We start from the raw sequence: 21971 nt of genomic DNA on the forward strand, positions 1-21971 counted from the left end.
CATGCCAGGATTCAAACCCACAGCCTTTTGGCTGGAGACCGAATATGCTAACCACTCAGCCAGCCAGACCGGTATCACTGATTGTTGACCAGGGATGGCCCAATTTGTCAACTATTTGCTGAACAGATAGGCCTGCAACATGGCTTCCTATCATAACACCTCTTTCAAACTCCATCAGTTCCCTTCTCGCAGCCATTTCACCTGGATGCAGCTGCACCGACTTGGGAGCATCACATTGTTTTCCAATTTATACTGGTTACAAAAAAAATGACTCGTTACATGACACAATGTACCTTGCCCATGGAGGTGTCCATTGACTTCTTTCCAAACAAGTATGTGTGTATTTATATAAACAAGCATATATATGAAAAAATGAAATGGTCTGCAAAAAAGTTACAAGGAATATTTTGCATCTGAAGTAAATGATATAATTACAGTAACAAGGTAAAGACTTACCACAGTTATTAATTGCCAAAGTACTGTTTTCCAGTTGAAGATATGCAGTACAAAAACTTTTCTGTTTATCGCCAACATGAATTTATTGCCTGTCTAAAAGAAAGTAACATTTTTAATGTTATGTCTATTGTTAGATATCAATATTATACTACATTTATCAATACATTAATAAAAGAAATCTGTCTTGAAACTTTTTTTTTTAATAGAAACATCACATCAAAAACTTTTTTTAGAAAGATTTTAGAGATGCAGAGGAAAAACTAAATATTTTGCAGTGAAAGATTCATCTTGATACAGAATATCAATTATTAAATAATAAGAATTTAAGTTTATTCAGACTAGTCTAGCGCTACTATAATTACTTTAACCCCTTAACTCCAATATGTGCAAAGGCCTAGCTGCCAAAATCAAATAAACATCTCCCTTACAGCATTTAACAATGCATAGCATATTACAGAAAAGGTCATTTGAATATTTGTGCTAGGAACAATTCAGTTAAATGTCTGCTGATGTTAGCTGAATTGTTCCTAGCACACATAGAATCACTCCTACTTAACCCTTCCCCACTCCCTTGGCATCACCTTTTATGGCCGATACAATATTCTATGCATTGGAAAACCCACACACATCACCACTCTACAAGCATCCCCCTCAATGATTACAGCAACAGACTAAAATTCACCATAGAAACCGAACAGGACAAATCCAATTTCCTAAACCTGACATTAGTCAGAACAAACAACAAAATAGCCAAGAAAATATTCCACAAACCTATACATATCGGAAACTACCTCCATTTTAACTCGTACCATCCTTATTTGATTAAAAAAAATTGGTCATCTTAACACAATTCATAAATGCTTACAAGTTTTCAACTAACTGCAATTATCTCAACACAGAAATAAAGTTAACAAATTTTTCAAAATCGGAATTACCCAACAACTAATAAATTACGACAAAAAAAGCAAAAACCAGGCAAAACAACCCGACAACCAAAACAAACTTCCCAACACAAAAAATCACTGCCATACATCCAAAACACATACAAAGCCTACAAATACATCTTCAAATACACTGACTATAAGCTCGTGTTCATCAAACCAAAAAATGTAGTCGTAATACAAGAAACTCATACTAAGGATGATCTAGATCTACTAATGAAAGGGAAAACACATCGATATATTGTGATTAATAGTATAAACCAGGTCTGTGCAGTTAGCTATGCGCTTCGCGACCATATGCCTGGGGAAGGAGTGTCCTAGGTTCAATTCCCGTCGCCCACGTGAGGAGCTTATGGATCTTCCTCAGCCATAGTCAAGTCAGCTAGTCTTGGGCATGGACAGCAGGGTTTTTCCCCCCAGTTTATCCTGAGGTTTTTCCCTCCTGCAAAGCAGGCAAACCCTCCCAATGAACGCACGCTTCAACAGACATTGGATACTACCAGGAATAAGGAGCAACCAACTTGTTCCGCAGGATTATCGGTTACGGAAGCTTAGTGATAAAATGTGTAGGCCTGTGCAAAAGTGTAACATACGATGAGACAAGGAGTATAAACCATTCTAAATATGGTGTGGCAACATATATAAAAAATGATATTTCAAATTATAAGATCTGTTAACCAAGTATTAGTAAGGCCATATATAGTGTGTCTATTATAATATCTGGTTATACTATAACCAATGTGTATAAACCTCCCTTAGTTAAATGGCCTGATCAAGTACTGTCCCAGCAACAACATCCAAGCATAATCTTGGAAGATTTTAATAGTCTTCACTACCTTTGGGGCTATAGAGAGGATGACCTAAACGGCACTTTGCTTCTCTAGGTAATTGGATGGTAAATCAGAACCTCTATCTGATCTTTGATGCCAAAGATCAACAGAGTTTTCACTCCTCTAGATGGGAAAGAAGACATAACCCCCATTTGCGTTTCTGTACTGCGGACGATAATGGCAGCCACATCCCCATTTCTAGGAAAGTATTAGATAATTTCCCAAATAGCCAACATCAACCCATAATTTATAAAGTAGGCCTAAATATTCCAATCATAAGAACAGTATTAAAACCTAGGTGGAATTTTCTCAAAGCAGATTGGGAATCCTTTAAGAAACAAGCTGACACTGTTATAAGATTTATAAAGCCTACTGTAAACAACTATAATAGATTTGTTGGCATTATTGGTGCTGCCAAACGAACTATTCCAAGAGGTTTTAGGAGAGATTATATTCCAGGCTGGAATAATAACAGTGAAAGACTGTACAAAGAATTCTCTATTAATAATAATATTAGAGTAGCCACTGAGCTACAGAAGTCTCTCAATAATGCTAGGAAAAACAAATGGATCAAGACAATGAACAATTTTAATTTTACTCATTTCAGCCAAAAAGCTTGGTCCCTGATTAGAAAGGACTTCTAGTAAACACTTGCCAAAGACCAAATACATCGCAAAGCATTTGGTTTCAATGACTGAATATCCTCAAGATAAAGTAGCCATGAGAGAGGTGAAACAGAAACTAAAAAACATTAAAACAGATCCCCCATCATTATCACTATCTCAGACTTTAACTTCACAGGAGCTTGTCTAGGCAATTAACTCATTGAGGACTGGAAAGGCAGCTGGACTTGATAACACCTACCCTGAATTCGTCGAGAACTGCAGTCCAAAAACTGAATGCAGAAGCGAGATTCAGACTATTAACCACATTGTGCTTGAGTGCCCTATCTACTCATTTTCAGGCACTAAAGAAGACTTTTTTAAACTGACCCCTGAATCCCTCTAGTGGATCCGGGATTTAAGGATTAATCTCCGATTCTTAATTTTAATTATTTTAACCTCTTTTAATATCATTTTTTTTGAGGATGACCTAATTACAATTGTTTTTTTGCAACATGTATGTAATATCTTGAGACCTGTACATCACACTCTAAATAAATAAAATGTAACTTTCCTATTAAACTTAGTGTTCAGACTACTGAACTGAAACAAACAGCCATGCTACTTAGCATAACTGTCTTCTTTTTCATAATTTTTAACCTTTCTGATTAAGCTTGCATAATCCCCCAAATATAGCACGAATAAGTCAACATGAAAACATGCTAGCAATTTCATGGGAATTGCATAATAAAGCAAGGATGGTTATAAGTGGTTACAAGGCTGGTTGACTAATAGGAGCCGGAGAATTGTTTATGGAGGTGCAGAGTTCTCCCCCCCACCCCACAAAAAAATTTTGCAAGTGAAGTGCCACATGATTCTGTTCTGGAACCACTACTATTTAACTTGAATATCAATGATAAAGTTCATGGTGTGAAAAAGATGTTTGCCGATGCTAATTTAGCAAGAACAATGTCCAGAAGTTCTGATGTGTTGTTACAAGAGGAATCGAATAGGTTGCTTTGTACGGAAGTTCATATACAATGTTCACTATGAAATTAGATGATAGTTTATTATATCGAAATGAAGGATATTATGGATCCATCTATATTTTATAACCAAATGTAGAAAGACAGTAACATTGAAAAATTACCAGAAGGCTTACAAGAACAAATGTAAATAAAAAGTAAAATGGAGTGCTTAAAGGTCAAAGCTGTATAACTGAGAGGAGACCTCCACATAGCCTTTAAAGGAATGCAGAGAACCGACCAGGGCTTCTGACCTAATGTCCAATCCTCACCTTCTCGTGGTGCAACCTGTTGGGTATCTACCCGAATGCTGAACGAATGAGGATGGGAGGCAATTTGAGATTTAGCCGACCAAATTGTATTCTTATTGGCTTAAACCAATATACAAAATGATGGTACAACATGACAAAATTTCATAGCGGTGTGGTCACCCGGTTAAACAAGGCCCCATTTGTTTTCGCCAGGGAACCAAGGTGAACAGCGAAAAGTCAGCTACTGGAACAAATCTGAAAGCACACCCCAACTCAACATCACCAGAGTTAAATATCGGTACTACCAACATAAGAAGCCTGAATGGCAAAGAAATGGAGCTAGCTGAGGAATGGGATGACAAACAAAAAAGACAAAAACTTGTGAGATCTTTCTGAGCAATAAATACAAAATGTTATATTCAGGCAACGACAATCAAGGAAAAGAAGGGGGGTAGCCATAGTATTCAACACTAAATACGAGGCTAATCTTCTTGAATGGCAGCCAGTCTCAAGTAGAGTGATGTGGGCAAATATCAGTATGGGGAACTGGACAACGAGACTTATTTTTGCTTATCGTCCCACAGAAGGCTCTACTAAGGTAGAAGTGGAAGAAATTTTTGAGGCTCTAGAGAAAGCTACTGACACAATGAAAAAGGAAAAGTTGGTCCTTGTTGGGGATCTAAATAGCAAAGTAGGAAGTGATTGTCAGACATACAAAAATGCTTTGGGAAAATTTGGAGAAAAGAGCAAAGCTAATAATAATGGCAAATACCTGATGGATTTCTGCTCAGGACATGGACTAGTTATTACTAATACCATGTTCCAATATAAAAATGTGCACAAATTCACATGAAGAGAAGAAGTAAGGAATAAGAAAAGTCTCATTTACTATGTTATTGTTGATAGTGATGTTTTCTCCCTGGTGCAGGACACCAGAGTGTACAGAGGATTTGAAATTGGAAGTGATCACTATTTAGTCTTGAGCAGGATAAAATTGAATTTTATTGAAAATAATAACATGTAAGAAAGTTTTAAAGGAAATAAAAGTTGAGCAGCTCTCGGATGTGAACTGTACACTAAAATACACAAAGATAATTGGAAAAAAAATGAAAGAGTTTGAGAACAAAAACCAAATCATGGAGATTCAGTGGCAAACCTTAAAGAACACTGATTGATTCAGCCAGAGAGGCATGTGGCGAGGTTGTCTGCAAGGATAGAAAATCAGAACTCCATGGTGGACACAGGAAGTTAAATAGGCAGTGAAGGAAAAGAAGAAAGCATATCAAAAGTTCCTGGCAAATAAGTCAGCTTGTGCTCTTAGACAATATAGAGACAAATGTAAGAAAGCTAAACACTGTGTAAAACTAGCTAAACAAAACTTATATGAGGACTTTGGTAAGAACATAGAAAATAAATATCAAGAAGGTGGTAAGATATTCTGGAGGTTGTTGAAGAAGCTTAGAAATGGAGGAAAGAGTGCTGTAAAAGGAGTTAGAGATGATAAAGGTGACATGAAAACAGGAGAAAAAGATATCATTGAAGTATGTAGTAATTACTTCGAAAAAATGCTAAATGAAACAAGCAGTGATAGCACAGTGGTAAAAAACACTGACCAGGCATACAGTCAGGAATACATATCCATACTTAAAGTAGAAAAAGCCATCAAAGCCTTGAAATGTGGAAAGGCAGTAGGAGTAGATGATATTCGACCAGAAATGCTGAAGTATGGTGATATAAGTCTTACAGTGGCTACACTGAATAGTTCAGAAGGCCTAGACAGAGGGAGAATTCCTGATGATTGGAGTAGAGCTCTAATAGTACCCATATATAAAAAGGGAAATAAAACTGAATGTTAGAATTACAGAGGTATTTCCCTACTGAGTATTCCAGGCAAGATTTATGCCAGTATACTTGAGAAACGGTTGAGAAGAATTGTGGAAGAAAAGCTTGGTGAAGAACAAGCTGGATTGAGGCCAAACAGAGGCTGTCAGGATCAAGATACATCATATATGGTATGATGTACCTTGCCAATGGGTGGGGGGGCATCCATTAACTTCATTCCAAGCTGTGTGTGTAAACTTTGAAAGTTTTGTAAACGACTGGAGAGCTTATGACAATACAATATTTGGCATCAGAGTTGCCTTAGTTTGTGCTACTTAAGACATGAGTGCTGCTAAGGCATCAGTATATTCATCTTTTGTTTTTTTTTGGTTAAGGTTTCACTGACCTGACAACTGTTTAGAACTGTTGATTCTCATCAGAAATCAGGCAGAAACCTTAAAATGACATGAATTCTCATTCAATACTAAAGCGATTCTGTTTCAGAAAATTGTATTTTTCATAAGTGAACAGCAGTCAATGCTTAAGAGTAATTATGAAAGAGAACCTAAATTTATTCATTTCAGAATAAATGGATCAATCTGTATTTCATTCACTGCGTAAGAAACTTCGAAAGCGTTTTAAGTAACTCAAGCTAAGGCAACTCCGATGGATAGGATCGTCTTATTAATCTCTTCTTTATTTGAAACTCCAAATTTCTATGTATGTGTATATTCTGCAATGAAATAAGATTGTTAATATCTCCTATTTCTGTTTATTTTACATTGCCAAATGATGACTTTTAGGATTTTTTTTGATAAAAAGGAATAATGAAATCTTGATTTCCCTAAATATAATAACTGTCAAATTTTCAATTATAGAGTTGAGATGCTTCAATTTGCAATTGAGATATTGAAATGGAGAATGTTATGGATCCATCCATGTTTTGTAGCCAAATATAGAAAGAAACTTAAGTTTCGAAAATTTACTAGTTCATATGAACATAACCTGATAAGTTCTCTAGTAAATTTTCGAAAGTAAGAATTTTTTTACATTTCTTACTTTCACTTGTTTCCATGTTTTACTATAAAATATAGATGAACCTGTAATATTGTCTATTAAAATATCTTCAACATCATCAAATTCCTGACATGTGCCCTCAAGGGGTGTTGATAGTACTACATGAAAAATTTACATTATTACTAACTTCCTATCTACGATTTTCCTCCAAATCAGTCTGTTACTTGTCAAGACTCCAACATTATCAGATCTTATATTATTGAATTCTCATTCAATACTAAAGTATTGAATGAGAATTTATGACATTTTAAGGTTTCTGCCTGATTTCTGATGAGAACCAACAGTTCTAAACAGTTGTCAGGTCAGTGAAACCTTAACCAAAAAAAACAATAAAAGGTGAATATACTGATGCCTTAGCAGCACTCATGTCTTAAGAAGCACAAACTAAGGCAACTCTGATGCCAAATATTGTATTGTCATAAGCTCTCCAGTCGTTTTCAAAACTTTGAAAGTTTACACACACAGCTTGGAAGGAAGTTAATGGATACCCCCTCCCCCCATTGGCAAGGTACATGATACCATGTAAAGAGCCAGGTGTTTGTAGCCAGTATAAATTAGAGGAATACGAGATGTGACAATTTAATTTCCAGAATGCACCTGTAAAAAGCCTATGTTCAGAACTATACATTAGTGGCTACTGTCATCCTTGAAGTAGTTCCTTGTGTATTTATACACTGGTTAGACAGTGTTCTCATTTTTGGAAATGGGCCTGAAACTCTTTATGGAATACTCTTGTGTTCCTTGATCACATTAAGCTGGTTATCAGCAATATCAGAAAATCTTCGTCCTTTTAGCACAGTGTTTAATTTTGGAAACAGCCAGAAATCACAGGGAGCTAAGTCAGGTGAATAAGCAGGATGACCTAACTCAGTAATTGATTTTTTGGCCAGAAACTCTCACAATGAGCACGCCATGCCTTGGGGCATTGTCGTGATGGATGATCCACTTGTCAGGCTACAATTCGGGTCTTTTTCTCAGAACAGAATCTCTTAATCTTTTCAGCACCTCTAAATAGCATTGCTGGTTGACTGTCTGTCCCTGTTCAATGAATTCATAATGGACTATCCCCTTGTAATCAAAGAAACACACCAGCATGGTCTTGAACTGTGAACGTAACATGTCAAACTCTGGGTTTTCCACTGCATGCTCTGGCATTTTGTTTTGGGATCGTACAGGAAGCACCAGGTTTCGTCACCCATAATTACTCTCGGAAATATGTGCTTATTTGCAGAAAGATCAGTCACAGCTAAGTTGCCACTGCTGTTCGTCTGTCAAGATCCATGGAACAAACTTTGCAGAAATCTTTTGCATACCCAATTCTTTAGTTAAAATTAGCCTGACTGTTTCTTGATTCATTTGCAATTCATCAGTTAATCACACACTTAATCGTCTGTCTGTCAGACCATACAAAATCTCTCACTCTGTTCACATTTGCATCCATCATTTTTGTTTTTGGCTGCCCACTTCTGGTGTAATCATTCACATCTTCTTGCCCACCTTTGAATCTCTTAGGCCATTCAAAGACGCTCAAGTTTTCCAGAGAATCCATACTATATGCCACTTCCAACAGCTCCAAACGTTTCGGTAGCAGTTTTGCTAATTTTCACAAAAAATTTTATGTTAACATGCTGCTCCAAATTTCAATCACACATTTTTATGTCAAAGTTTATACACATCTCTATTGTTTTTGCAATAACCAACTATTAAATGGCTCTATCAGCTTGAGGTTTACACATGCATTAGTTAAAACATGTACAAAAACGATTACTCACATGATTTCAACCAAATCACCACAAGGGTGACACTACAGTGCCATTCCGAGAATTAAATTGTCACACCTTGTATGATGTTCCCAAGTCAGTGTAACTGGGTCTGAGTTACACTTGACTTGGGAACTGACAGAGCTTGAAAGAGGCATTGTAATAGGATTCCATGTTTGCAGCCCTATCTGTTCAGCAAATTGTTGACAAATTGGACCATCCCATGTCAACAGTCAGCGATACCATACTGCGATTGAACTGGATGGAGATCAAAAAATTCGAAGGAAACAACTTGTGGTTTGATCATATCAGCAGATTAAATAGTCTACCAATGCAAGTTCTTGAAATACTAATTCCAGACACTCAAAAAAGAGGCAGATCTAGAATAAACTGGATAGACAATATAAAAGATTGTTGGCTAGGTGCTTCACTTATAGAACTAAAAGCCATTAAGTACTGAGTGGAAGATTTCCATAAGCAATTTATCCCTCCTAATATCGACTCTATGGTCCTTTGTTCATCTATGGGATGAAGACTGATGTGTATTTGTTTGCTTCTTTTTAGTGATGGAATGTAAGTATAGTAATACCCAACATTATGTTAATATGCACATGATGCTTTTCAATGACCAATGTCCATGACTCCTATGATGCAACCAATGCACAATTTTCATGAACTGTTTGTTTATGATGTCACTGCTTGTTGCATCTCGGTTTTGGTGTTTCACCGTGAATTATAAACTGTTTATTAGGTATTCTTTTATTTTATTGTTAATAATGGCAGATAAAATTCAAAGTAAAGCACTGTTATTTCCAGTAAAAAGAAGAACATACTTTTAATTTAAATTTTTATTTAAAACTTATTACATGGTAAGATTAAAATTATTAAATGCAGTTGACGATGTATTGAACACTGCAGTAAGCATATGTTCAGATAATTTTAAGTTATTTTAAAGTACAAGTGGATAATACATCAATTTCCTAATATGTACCCCCCCCCCAAGGGGAGGGTGTTCAGGTTACTATGACAGCACTACATGATTAAGTTGACATTATTATTAATAATCTCTTATCAACAATTTTCCTCCAAATCAATCTATTACTTGTAATAGCACTCCAATCTTGTCATATCTAACATTGAGTTTCTAAGGCACTTCTGACCAAATCAATCCATTCAGACCTTGGTCTTCCTCTAGGTTCTATTTAAATAGCCATACCACCTTAGATTAGCTCTGATGACACATTCTGGAATGCTAATAATGTCAACTTCCTTTCTAATATCTTCATTTTTAATGATTCTGCCACTGATGCCATTGGTTCACTAGCCTAATGATACATCTCTACCATAAATTAAGACATTCTGCAATATTGTCACTGTTTATAATCTTATAATCTGACTACTAAAAATGTCAAAAATACTAAAATGTGTTAACATATGCATTGCATTAAAAAACAGTCAAAAAAAGCATATACATTAATATTTTTACCACTATTTATGAAGCATTGAATCATATCTGTCATATTTCTTTGCAGAGATGCTGGTTCAGTTCAAGCCATTCATTGACAGGGAAGCAGATTCAATGTCTACTACAAGAATATAACCTTTTCTTCATTAAGAATTTAATATAGTGAAAATTGAATATAACGTATTTAGAAGCAGTGTTTTGGATTGCATTATACAAAATAAATGCACATCCAGAGGGGCAGCAGAAACAATATTAATTCATATAGACCATATTAAGGAAAAGTGGCATCCATTTATCTGTATGGATGACATATCAACCAAATGCTTTGTATTCATGTTACTTCAATATTAATGCATTTTCAAATCATAGATATGATTTACCGTTTAATCCTGTATCACAATCAATTATTAAACTCTGCTGTTTACTTCATGCAAAAATAAATCAAGTTTTCAGGGCTAAATTAAATAACAGCTATAACAAAATTGGTATGAACCAACACTGAAAAATCGTATTCTCAATAGAACCTATAAAATGAGGAAAATGGCAACTTAAGCATCTCTATAGCAATTAGAAGAATGACAGAACAATGTATTCTTCAACTGAGAAAGACCCAACTTCAATTCTTTTAATGAAAGAATCTTTATATGGTTTTTTTCAACTGAAAGCAAGTTTGCTGATCTCATATGGAGGTAACAGGGATTTTTCTTCCAATAAACTATCTTGCATACACGCAAATCAACCTGAGAGCACACACAATTTACAGACAAATAAATAAAAATAAAAATACTACTGTTGGGTGAGATGGTGGAAAGTGCCATTGTGTAGATGGAGAATTTTGTAGTGGAGATTAGGTGTTTTGTGAAACAGAATGCCCTTCCATGACAAGTTCTCATAGGTGACAATAATTAAGGCACAATGTTTAGTGAATATGGTAAAATAAATATGGAAATAGAATAGGCATAGCTCATATAGTGAAGAGCTAGTTGAATATTTATTACAATAAATAGAAATCACTCAAATTGCTGAACTGACAATACACAAATGTTCAAACAAAAATTAAAGATCTGAGAGTTGGATCAGAAAACAGTTAAAAGAAAAGACTACAATCATTCTGAGAAAAGTTATGAACAGATACCATTAATAGCAGAATGACTAAAATGAAGACAAAGGAATCTGGAAGAAGCAATATCAAACTGTATACCCAAGGTCAGGAGGACTAGTCAGGCAGAAGTTAGATGGATAAGTAATATCATTAAGAATCAACTACGAAAGAAGATTATGTGGAGAGTATATAAGAAGAAAAGGGACCAGCAAGCTCATGAACAGTACAAGGGTCAGGCAAGAAAGGTGATCAGAATACAAAAGAAGACAAATTCAGATTATAAGAAACTAGATGAGCAAGAGCCACTATACTCAGTCAGTATAGACTATGCCCTTTGGTCAGAAAGACCTAGGTTTGATTCCCATGCATGATGTGAGGAACCTTTATCTGATCTTTTGACTAAAGGTGAAGTAGCCAGTCTCATATAGAGGTAGAGGGTTTTCACCCAGACACTCAGGTTTTTCGTCCCTCAGAACAGACAAACCGGCACATGAGCACATACACAGATCTAGTCATAAATATATACTTAATTCCTCACTAGGACAGATCGAACCCTCCTAAGGTACAGTGGAGGAATGGGGAACGAACCTATATGAATAAATAAACTAGCTGAGTTGGCCAAACGGAAATACCAGAGTTCTTTCACTATATGGAAAATAAGAGGTAGAATGACTCAAATTCCTAACATGTACCCTCAAGGGATGTATGGCATATGATAGTACTACATGAAAAATTTACATCATTACTAACTTCTTATCTACAATTTTCTTCCAAATCAGTCTGTTACTTGTCAAGAATCCAACATTATCAGATCTTATATTTCTATCGTCTAAGGCACTTTGTACCGTATCAATCCACCAATATCTTGGTCTTCCTCTGGGTCGTTTCCCTGCCAACCTGGCAGGAGAACACTTGTTTTGCTAATCTTTCCTCGCCCATTCTGTTTAAGTGACCATACCACCTGATATTAGCTCCGCTAACGCATTCCTGGATGCCGACAATGTCAAGTTCTTTCCTAATATCCTCGTTTTCAGAATGATATAGCCATTGATGCCATCTGTTTACGCCTATAATGTTTCTCAGGATTCTCATATCTGCGGTCTCTAGTCTTTGGTCAAGTGTTTTACTTCTGACCCAGCTCTCAGATCAATAAGTTAAAACTGGTTTAAATACTACCTTGTATAAATCTAATTTAGTGTTCCGACTAATTTCTCTCCTATTCCATATGAATTTATTCAATATAACCAGCTTTAGTTGATTCTGTTGTCTATTTCCATATTTAATTTACCATCTTCACTAAAAATCATGCCTAAGTAGCTGAAATGTTTTACTTGTTCCACACATTCCCCATTCAAAACACAGTTGACATTTTCAATGATTCTACCTATTTTTATTGTCTTTGTCTTTTTATTGCTGACCTTCATACCATATCTATTACAACAGTTATTCAATTTAGTCAGAGAATCTTGCAAACTTGTAGCAGATTTATTTAGAAGTGTAACATCGTCCACATAAAGCAAAGAGCTGACATTAACATCTCCAATTCTGATATCATGTTTAATACCACTTTCCTTCATAATGTAATCCATATAGATAATGAATAACAGAAGGGGATAATGTACATCCTCATCTCACACCAGATTTAACATTAAACCATCTTCCTGTACTTCCTTCAATTCTAACTGATGACTTACAACTCAAATACAGACTAAGTATTGCTTGATATAATGCCCCATTGACACCATATAACTATAACGTATTGAATAGCTTCTCTCTTGGCACCTTGTCATATGCCTTTTCCAGATTAAAAAAACTTAAATACAGATCTTTGTTATTTTACCATGCTTTCTCAATTATTTGTCGTAAAGTGAAGATCTGATCAGGACAGCCTCTATTAGGCCTGAATCCAGCTTGTTCTTCACCAAGCTTTTCTTCCACAATTCTTCTCAACCGTTTCTCAAGTATACTTGCATAGATCTTGCCAGGAACACTCAGTAGGGAAATACCTCTGCAATTCTCACAATCAGTTTTATTTCCCTTTTTATATATGGTACTATTTGTGCTCTACTCCAATCATCAGGAATTCGTCCCTCGGTCCAGGCCTTCTGAACTATACAGTGCAGCCACTGTAAGACTTTTATATCACCATACTTAAGCATTTCTGGTCAAATATCTACTCCTACTGCCTTTCCACATTTCAAGGCTTTGATGGATTTTTCTACTTCAAGTATGGATACGTATTCCTGACTGTGCCTGTTGAGTGTTTTTTTACCACTGTGCTATCACTGCTTGTTTCATTTAGCAATTTTTCGAAGTAATTACACCATACTTCAAGGATAACTTTTTCTCCTGTTTTCATGTCACCTTTATCATCTATAACTCCTTTTACAGCACTCTTTCCACCATTTCTAAGCTTCTTCAACAACCTCCAGAATATCTTACCACTTCTTCATATTTATTTTCTATGTTCTTGCCAAAGTCCTCCCTTGACTTTTGCTTAGCTAGTTTTACATAGTGTTTAGCTTTCTTACATTTGTCTCTGTATTGTCTAAGAGAACAAGTTGACTTATTTGCCAGGAACTTTTGATATGCCTTTCTTTTCCTTCACTGCCTCTTTAACTTCATGTGTCCACCATGGAGTTCTGATTTTCTATCCTTGCAGACAACCTCACCACATGCCTCTCTGGCTGAATCAATCAGGGTTTTCTTCAAGGCTTGCCACTGAATCTCCAAGGTTTGGTTCTTGTTCTCAAACTCTTTCATTTTTTCTTCAATAATCTTTGTGTATTTTAGTCTACGGTTCACATCTGAGAGCTGCTCAACTTTTATTCGCTTCAAAAAACTTTCTTATATGTTATTCTTTTCAATATGAAATTCAATTTTATCCTGCTCAAGACTAAATAGTGATCACTTCCAATTTCAAATCCTCTGTACACTCTGGTCTCCTGCACCAGAGAGAAAACATCACTATCAACAATAACATAGTCAATGAGACTTTTCTTATTCCTTGCTTCTTCTCTCCATGTGAATTTGTGCCCATTTTTATGCTGGAACATGGTGTTAGTAATAACCAGTCAATGTCCTGAAATCCAAAAGGTATTTGCCATTATTATTAACTTTGCTCTTTTCCCAAAATATTTTTGTATGTCTGACAATCATTTCCTACTCTGCTATTTAGATCCCCAACAAGGACTAACTTTTCCTTTTTCATTGTGTCAGTTGCTTTTTCTAAAGCCTCAAAAAATTCCTCCACTTCTACCTTAGTAGAACCTTCTGTGGGACAATAGGCATAAATAAGTCTCATTGTCCAATTCCCCATTCTGATATTAGCCCACATCACACTACTGAGACTGCCTGCCATTCAAGAAGATTAGCCTCGTATTTTGTGTTGAATACCATGGCTACTCCTTTTCCTTGATTGTCATTGCCTGAATATAACATTTTGTATTTATTGCTCAGAAAGATCTCACCAGTTTTTGTCTTTTTTTTTTGTTTCTGTCACCCTCTATTATGTCGCTCTGGCACTTATCTAATTCCTCAGCTAGCTCCATTTCTTTGCCATTCAGGCTTCTTATGTTGATAGTACTGATCTTTAACTCTGGTGATGTTGAGTTGTGGTGTGCTTTCAGATTTGTTCCAGTAGCTGACTTTTCGCTGTTCTCCCTGGTTCCCTGACGAAAACAACAGGGGCCTTGTTTAATCAGTCAACACCCCAGCCGGCATGAAATTTTGTCATGTTGTACCATCATTTTTTATTTTGGTTTAACCAATAAGAATACAATTTGGTCGGCTAAATCCCAAACTGCCAGCCCATCCTCGTTCGTTCAGCATCCAGGTAGATACCCAACAGGTTGCACCACGAGAAGGCGAGGATTGGACATTAGGTCATAAGTCCTGGTGGTTCTCTGCATTCCTTTAAAGGCTATGTGGAGGTCTCCTCTCGGTTATACAGCTTTGACCCTTAAGCAACCCGGTAGATGACTATGGAAGAATAATACCTTGATGAGTACGGATAGAAGTGAAATGACAGATGGAGACAAAAAAAAAAAAAAAAAAAAAAAACTGAGTGACCACTTTGCAAGGGTATATCATCTAAATGATGTTACTGCTGTGACACATGCAAAAGTGTGGGAACAGAGGTGGATGAATTGGAGGTTCTTATAATCTTGAACAATCTCAGTGTAAATACACCCATGGGATTAGATTGGATATCAGCTCGTGTTTTATGAGAAGGTGCAAGGGAACTAGCAATACCTTTGACTAGGCTCTCTAAGTTGCAGCTCTGGAAGAGTTCCAAAGGAGTAGAAAGAATGCAAAATAATTACTTTGCATAAGAGAGACTGTAAAACTCCAGTAGCAAATGAAATGGCTACAATGATTCTGCTGTATTTTGCAAAGACATTTGACAGAATATCACATTGAAATCTGTTATGCAAATTACAACAAATGGGGAAGGATATTATACTGGTTATATTAGATGACTGATGGATAGATACCAAAAAGTGGTATATAGAGGGGCAAATAGGAAAATGCAAGTGACTATTTATTACTGTTTAATTTCTACATAAATGATTCAGTTGTTTGCTGATGAAGCAAAAGTGGACAGAGTAATAGTTAGGTAAAGCAATGTGGAGAGAGAGCTTGCATGATGATGTAAATAAGCTGTCAGTATAGGTAAAAGATAATGGGTAAATAAAGAGAAATGTCATCATCCTCATCAAATTCCTGATGAGGATCCTGACATGTACCCACAAGGGGTATAACAGGATATGATAATACTACATGAAAAATTTACATCATTACTAACTTCCTATCTACAATTATCCTCCAAATCAGTCTGTTACTTGTCAAGACTCCAACATTATCAGATCTTATATTTCTATTGTCTAAGGCACTTTGTACCGTATCAATCTATTTATATCTTGGTCTTCCTCTGGGTCTTTTTCCTGCCAACTTTGCAGAGAACACCTGTTTTGTTAATCTTTCCTCTCCCATTTTGTTTAAGTGACCATACCACCTGAGATTAGTCTGCTAACACATTCCTAGATGCTAATAATGTCAAGTTCTTTCTTAATATCCTCATTTTTAATGTGATATTGCCATTCATGACATCTGTTCATATCCCTAATCTTTCTCAGGACTCTCATATTGGCAGTCTCTAGTCTGGTCAAGTGTTTTACTTCTGACCCAGCTCTCAGATCTATAAGTTAAAGTTGGTTTGAATACTCTTGTATATAGCTAATTTAGTGTTTTGACTAATTTCTCTCTTATTCCATATAAATTTATTCAATTGACTTCCTACCATACCAGCTTTATTGATTCTGTTGTCTATTTCCATATTTAATTTACCATCTTCACTAAAAATCGTGCCTAAGCAGCTGAAATGTTTTACTTGTTGCACAGATTCCCCGCTCACAACAGTTGACATTTTCAACAATTCTACCTATTTTCATTGTCTTGTTATTGCTGACCTTCATACCATATCTATTACAACAGTCATTCAATTTAGTCAGTGAATCTTGCATATACTTGTACTGGATTTATTTAGACGTATAACATCTTCTGCATAAAGTAAAGAGCTGAGATTAGCACAATATAAAATGATGGTACAACATAAAGAGAAATGCAAAGTTATGTATTTTGGGATAAACAGATTACAAGTTGTGTCTCACACTGATGTAGTAGATAGTTGCAATATGCCCTCTAAACATCACGTTTAGAAAGCATATTGCTAAGATTTTCAATGTAGTTCATAGGATTACTTAGCTATTCAGGAACACTAGTAAGTAGAGACAAGGAAGCTGTTATTCCTCTTTATAAGACCTTGATGCATTCATATCTGGATTACTATAATCCGGTTTCTTGGAGATGAGGAAGCAGAGGATCCTGAGGGGGTGACGGTGAGTAGAGTGTAGAATGCTCTTGGAATGGAACTTGGGTTCGAGGTTATATGGCGAGTGGTCGGTGTAATTTAGCACTCGTGTAAAATTGGTGATTTTTGGTGTTTTTTGTTTGTGTTTTTCCTTAGAAAATTGGTTTTATAGTATATTAGAATGATTTTCGTGTTTTTAGAGTATTTTGTGTGTCTTCATAGCATATTTTATTGGGGCTGTCGCCACTAGAGGGATTCGCAGTGTGTAGTGTTCGTGAAAGCTCTGGATAAGATAAGTATTATTTTCAGTTATCGTTGATAAATTTATTTAATAGTGTAGTTTTGTTTGCCTTGCGTTTCTTAGTGCATCTTTTTGTGTGTTTTTGGTGTGTTATAATTTATAATTTGATAAAATACGTTGCAAGTAAGTATGGCTCCAGTACGAAGGAAAATGGCAGCCAGTAATGACGGTTCGCCATCTTTATCAAAGAACGGTAGTATAAAAGAGATGAATCAGTGTACTAGCTGCGAAATGTATGCTTTGCGGAGTGCGGTCGGAGTGTCGTTAGATGATAATAAAGGAGTGAATGTGTGTGTAGAAAATGTAGGGAGAATGAGAAATTGAAGAGTATTTCGGATCATGAGTGTGATATTTTTGTCAAACTTCAGAATGAAGAAAATAGGGATATGACAAGAAACGGTGAGGTTGTACCAGAGAATTGCGAGAGTGTGAATGTAGAAAATGTGAATGATAGTATTAATGGTTTTACTGAAAATAAAAAAGATGAGATAGACGCAATGAGTGAGATCACGTTATTGAATGGTGCGATACAAAGGGCAAAACAGCAGCTAGAGCGTATGAGCAAAAGTCGACTGAATGAACCAGCCAATAATAAAAAGTATGACGGGAAAAATAGACGTATGAGTGTGAACATGAACAAAATGAAGGATAGAGTGCTGTATGGAGACTCGTTAGTATGAGGTGTGATAGTAGAGGATTTGACAAAATCGTACCAACCTGGTGCGACCATAAAGGATGTAACTGAGTCTATTAGAGAGCAAAAGGAAAGGGCGAAAGAAATGATTGTTGTGGCAGGTACGAATTATTTGAAAGGAGACAAAATGGAAATGATAGAAGACCTGAATGAATTGTTTAAGGTAACAAAAGAAAACAGTGAGAGAGTTTGAATGATTAGTCTTTTGCCACGGTATAACAGTGAAATGTTTAAAAGGAGGGCCATAATTGCGAATGACTTTATGCGTGGGTTATGTATGATGAGTGGTGTGGAATTTGTGGACATGGAGCGAGTTCAAGGGGCGAAAGGATCTATATAAGATGGATGGCTTGCATTTGAATGGTTACGGTGTAAGAAGACTTGAGAAAATGTTGCTGAATGTATTCAGGGAAACTAGATTTATTAAGGGGGGGGAGTAGATATACAGTTCTTAGGGAGGCAGTTGAATGTAAGAATGAATATAATATGCCCTAGCAAAGAAGGACAACAAATCAGAGTGGGATAGTTAATATAAGGTTGGGGCTAATGGGGGGTCTTAAATTCATGTACACTAATGCTAGGAGTATTAGGAACAAGAAGGAAGAGTTTTTGGCCATGGTTGGCACTTCCATATCACAGGTTATTGGTATTAGTGAAAGATGGCTGACTGTAGATGATATAGCTAGTGGGGATTGAATGTGATGGGTATAGTGTGTTCAGGAAGAATAAAATTGGGGGAGGAGTATTGTTGATGATAGTTGATGAGCTGCAGCCAAGAAGAATAGAAGTTGAATTGCAGGATAGAGAAAAGAGCACATTTGAGGCCATTTGGTGTGAGATTGTGGCTAGCAGAACTAAATATACAGTTGGGTGCTGCTATAGACCAGGTGATGGAATAGATGGTAGAGATTGTATGCATAAGCAAATAGAAGAAATGAGTGGAAGGAGGGTAATTATTATGGGAGATTTCAACTATAGTAACATTGATTGGAAGGAGGAGAGGACACACGGGAGGAAGGAATTGGATTTTATGCGGTTATTAAGGGATAACTATTTGCGACAGCATGTAATGGAAAATACTAGGGGTCAGAGAGTGCTTGACCTAGTAATTACATCTGAGGATTTGGCTGTAACAAATATGACCACATTGCCACCAATCGGTGAGAGTGATCATAGGGTCTTGACTTGGGAGGTGGCTAAAGGTGTAGAATTTTCAATTAAGACAGGGTACATGTGGAATTATCGGGCTGGAAAGTATGACAAGCTTAGGAGTTTGATTGGTTTAGTGCCATGGCATGTACAACTGCAAGGACTAGAAGTCGATAGTCCATGGGAGATATTTAAGTGTTTGCATGAAGCAATGGCTGACTGTATACCTAGAGTCCGAATAATAAATCAACTAGGGGTTAAATGGATGAATAACACCATTAAGCTTGAGCTGCAAAAAAAGAAACAACTATGGAGGGAATTTAAGGAGAAAGATGACTGGCAGGCACACGAACGGTATAAAGCACAGGCCAGAAGGGTAACGAGTGTGGTAAGAAAAGCAAAAAAGGATTACGAAAGAACATTGGCCATGCAGGCTAAAGAGAATCCTAAACATTTTAGATATGTAGCAAGAAAAGGAAAAATGTACATGGCAGAATGATTTTAAAGAATGCCGATGGTAGGGAGGTAACTGAATCAGTTGATATAGTTGAGTTACTGAGTGAGCACTTTGCAAGAATATATCATCCAGGTGGTGACATTGCAGAAACGAATGTACCAGTAGATTATACGGGAATTGTGGTGAATGAAGTGGAGGTGAGAAGTCTATTGCATAACCTCAATGTCAATACATCTGTGGGATTGGATGGTATACCAGCTCGTGTTGTACGAGAAGCAGCTAAAGAATTGTCAGTACCTTGACCATTTTGTTTAATTTGAGTCTCGGGTCTGGGTTAGTTCCAAGGGGGTGGAAAGAGGGGAAAATAGTTCGACTGCATAAAGGTGGTTCCAAGACTGCTGTTGTAAATTACCGACCGATTAGCATATCGGGAATCACTGTCAAGGTCTTAGAGAAATTAGTCAAGAAAAGAATACAGGATTGGATAGATGAAAATGGGATATTGTATGGGGGACAACATGGTTTTGTGAAGGGTAGATCATGCCTCAGTAACTTGCTCACGTTTTATAACACAGTGACGGCTGAACTGGATAGGGGTAATGGGTTTACAGTAATACTACTGGACCTTGCCAAGGCTTTTGACAGGATACCACATAGAACCCTAATCAGTAAACTGGAGCAGATGGGGATAGATATAGGGTTGGTGAGATGGATAGGAGGGTGGTTGAAGGAGAGATACCAGAGAGTGGTTTATTCAGGAGTGGAGTCTAAAAGATGGCTTGTGACTAGTGGAGTGCCACAGGGCTCTGTTCTTGGACCACTGCTTTTCAATTTATTCATCAATGATATAGGAAAGGATTTGAGAGGAAGTGTTCACTTGTTTGCTGATGATGCAAAGTTGGGTAGAGCAATTATGAGTGCACAGTATGTCAAAATTTTACAGGATAATTTGGAGGACTGGGCTAGGAAAAATGGATGTCAATTTAATGTGCCAAAGTGTAAGGTTATACACTTTGGGGCGAAAAGAATAGCAGCAGTATATCGCATTGGTGGAACCATACTCCAGGAGATTGATGAAGCCCGGGATTTGGGAGTGTTGGTGGATAGGGAATTGAAGTTTAGGGAGCACATTGCAAAAGTGACTAAAACAGCTCACCAAATCACTTGGCTTCTGAAAAATACTTTAACATGCAGAGACAAACAAGTTGTTGTTCCTCTGTATCGAGTCTTGATAAGACCCCATCTGGACTACTGTGCCCAGTTATGGGCACCAGGGTTTCTTCGTGATGGGGAGGAAGTGGAGAGGATCCAGAGACAAGCGACCAAGATGATAGCAGGTCTGTGGAACGACCCTTATGAGAATAGGTTGAAGATTTATGGGTTGCAGAAATTGGTCGATAGGCGAAGGAGGGGTGATATGATTGAGACATTCAAATTACTGAAGGGTTTCTATAAGATTGATCCAGAAGATATTTTTGAAAATATGACTGGTGGTAGGAGGACTAGGGGCAATGAATGGAAGCTGGGCAAGAGCGTGGTTGACAAGGGTGTTAGAGCTAGGTTTTTTACTTGGAGAGTAGTGAATGAGTGGAATAAGCTTCCAGAGTCTGTTGTGGTGTGCTACGACCGTGAATGAGTTCAAGGCAAGGTATGATAGATACTGTGTGAATGTCGAATCGTTGTTCTTGACATGTTAGGGCCTCCCTGAATGAGTCTGTTGACTCCTTGGAGTTGCCCGGAACAATAATAATGCTCCCTATGAGGATAGATTGAATGTTTATGGGTTGTAGAAGTTGGTTAGAGAGTAAACGTTTCAGCACTTGGCTACAGGGAACAAAAACAAAGTTGTCCCTGGAAGTTGAGTACTTAGTACAGGTGTGAAGACAGATTTTTCGCTGGGAGAGTGTTGAAGAATGGAAATTAATTACCAGAGACAGTTGCAAATGTTGTCTGTTAATGGACTGAAGGAGAGGGAGGCATGACATATGCAAACAGTTTAGTTCTGTGACAAGTCATTGGACTCAATGGAAGTGCCTATACAACAACAGAATGAACTTTATGCAAGTTTTGCATTCTACAGTCCTCATCCTGGAAGAAAAGTGTTACTAAGAAGCTTAATATAAACTCATCTATACATTACTATCATAATGTCCTGTTTACATTTATCT

The 21971-nt window shown here is 36.8% G+C and overlaps 1 protein-coding gene across 4 annotated transcripts in view; it reads right to left on the bottom strand.

Annotated features, from left to right (window-relative positions):
- Cul1 (cullin 1) overlaps positions 1-21971 on the bottom strand; it is a 371162-nt gene that overhangs the window by 332739 nt on the left and 16452 nt on the right. For 2 of the 4 annotated variants that reach the window (XM_090405682.1, XM_090405681.1), the window contains one exon: positions 457-549. The gene's annotated coding sequence lies outside the window, so the exon portion shown is untranslated. The remainder of the gene's footprint in view (positions 1-456; positions 550-21971) is intronic. The other 2 variants (XM_090405683.1, XM_090405685.1) reach the window with 1 other exon arrangement.

Source organism: Typopeltis vanoorti, chromosome 15, assembly GCF_054136105.1.
Source record: "Typopeltis vanoorti isolate ZY-2024b chromosome 15, IOZ_Tvanoo_1.0, whole genome shotgun sequence".
In the NCBI taxonomy this organism is placed as follows: domain Eukaryota; kingdom Metazoa; phylum Arthropoda; class Arachnida; order Uropygi; family Thelyphonidae; genus Typopeltis; species Typopeltis vanoorti.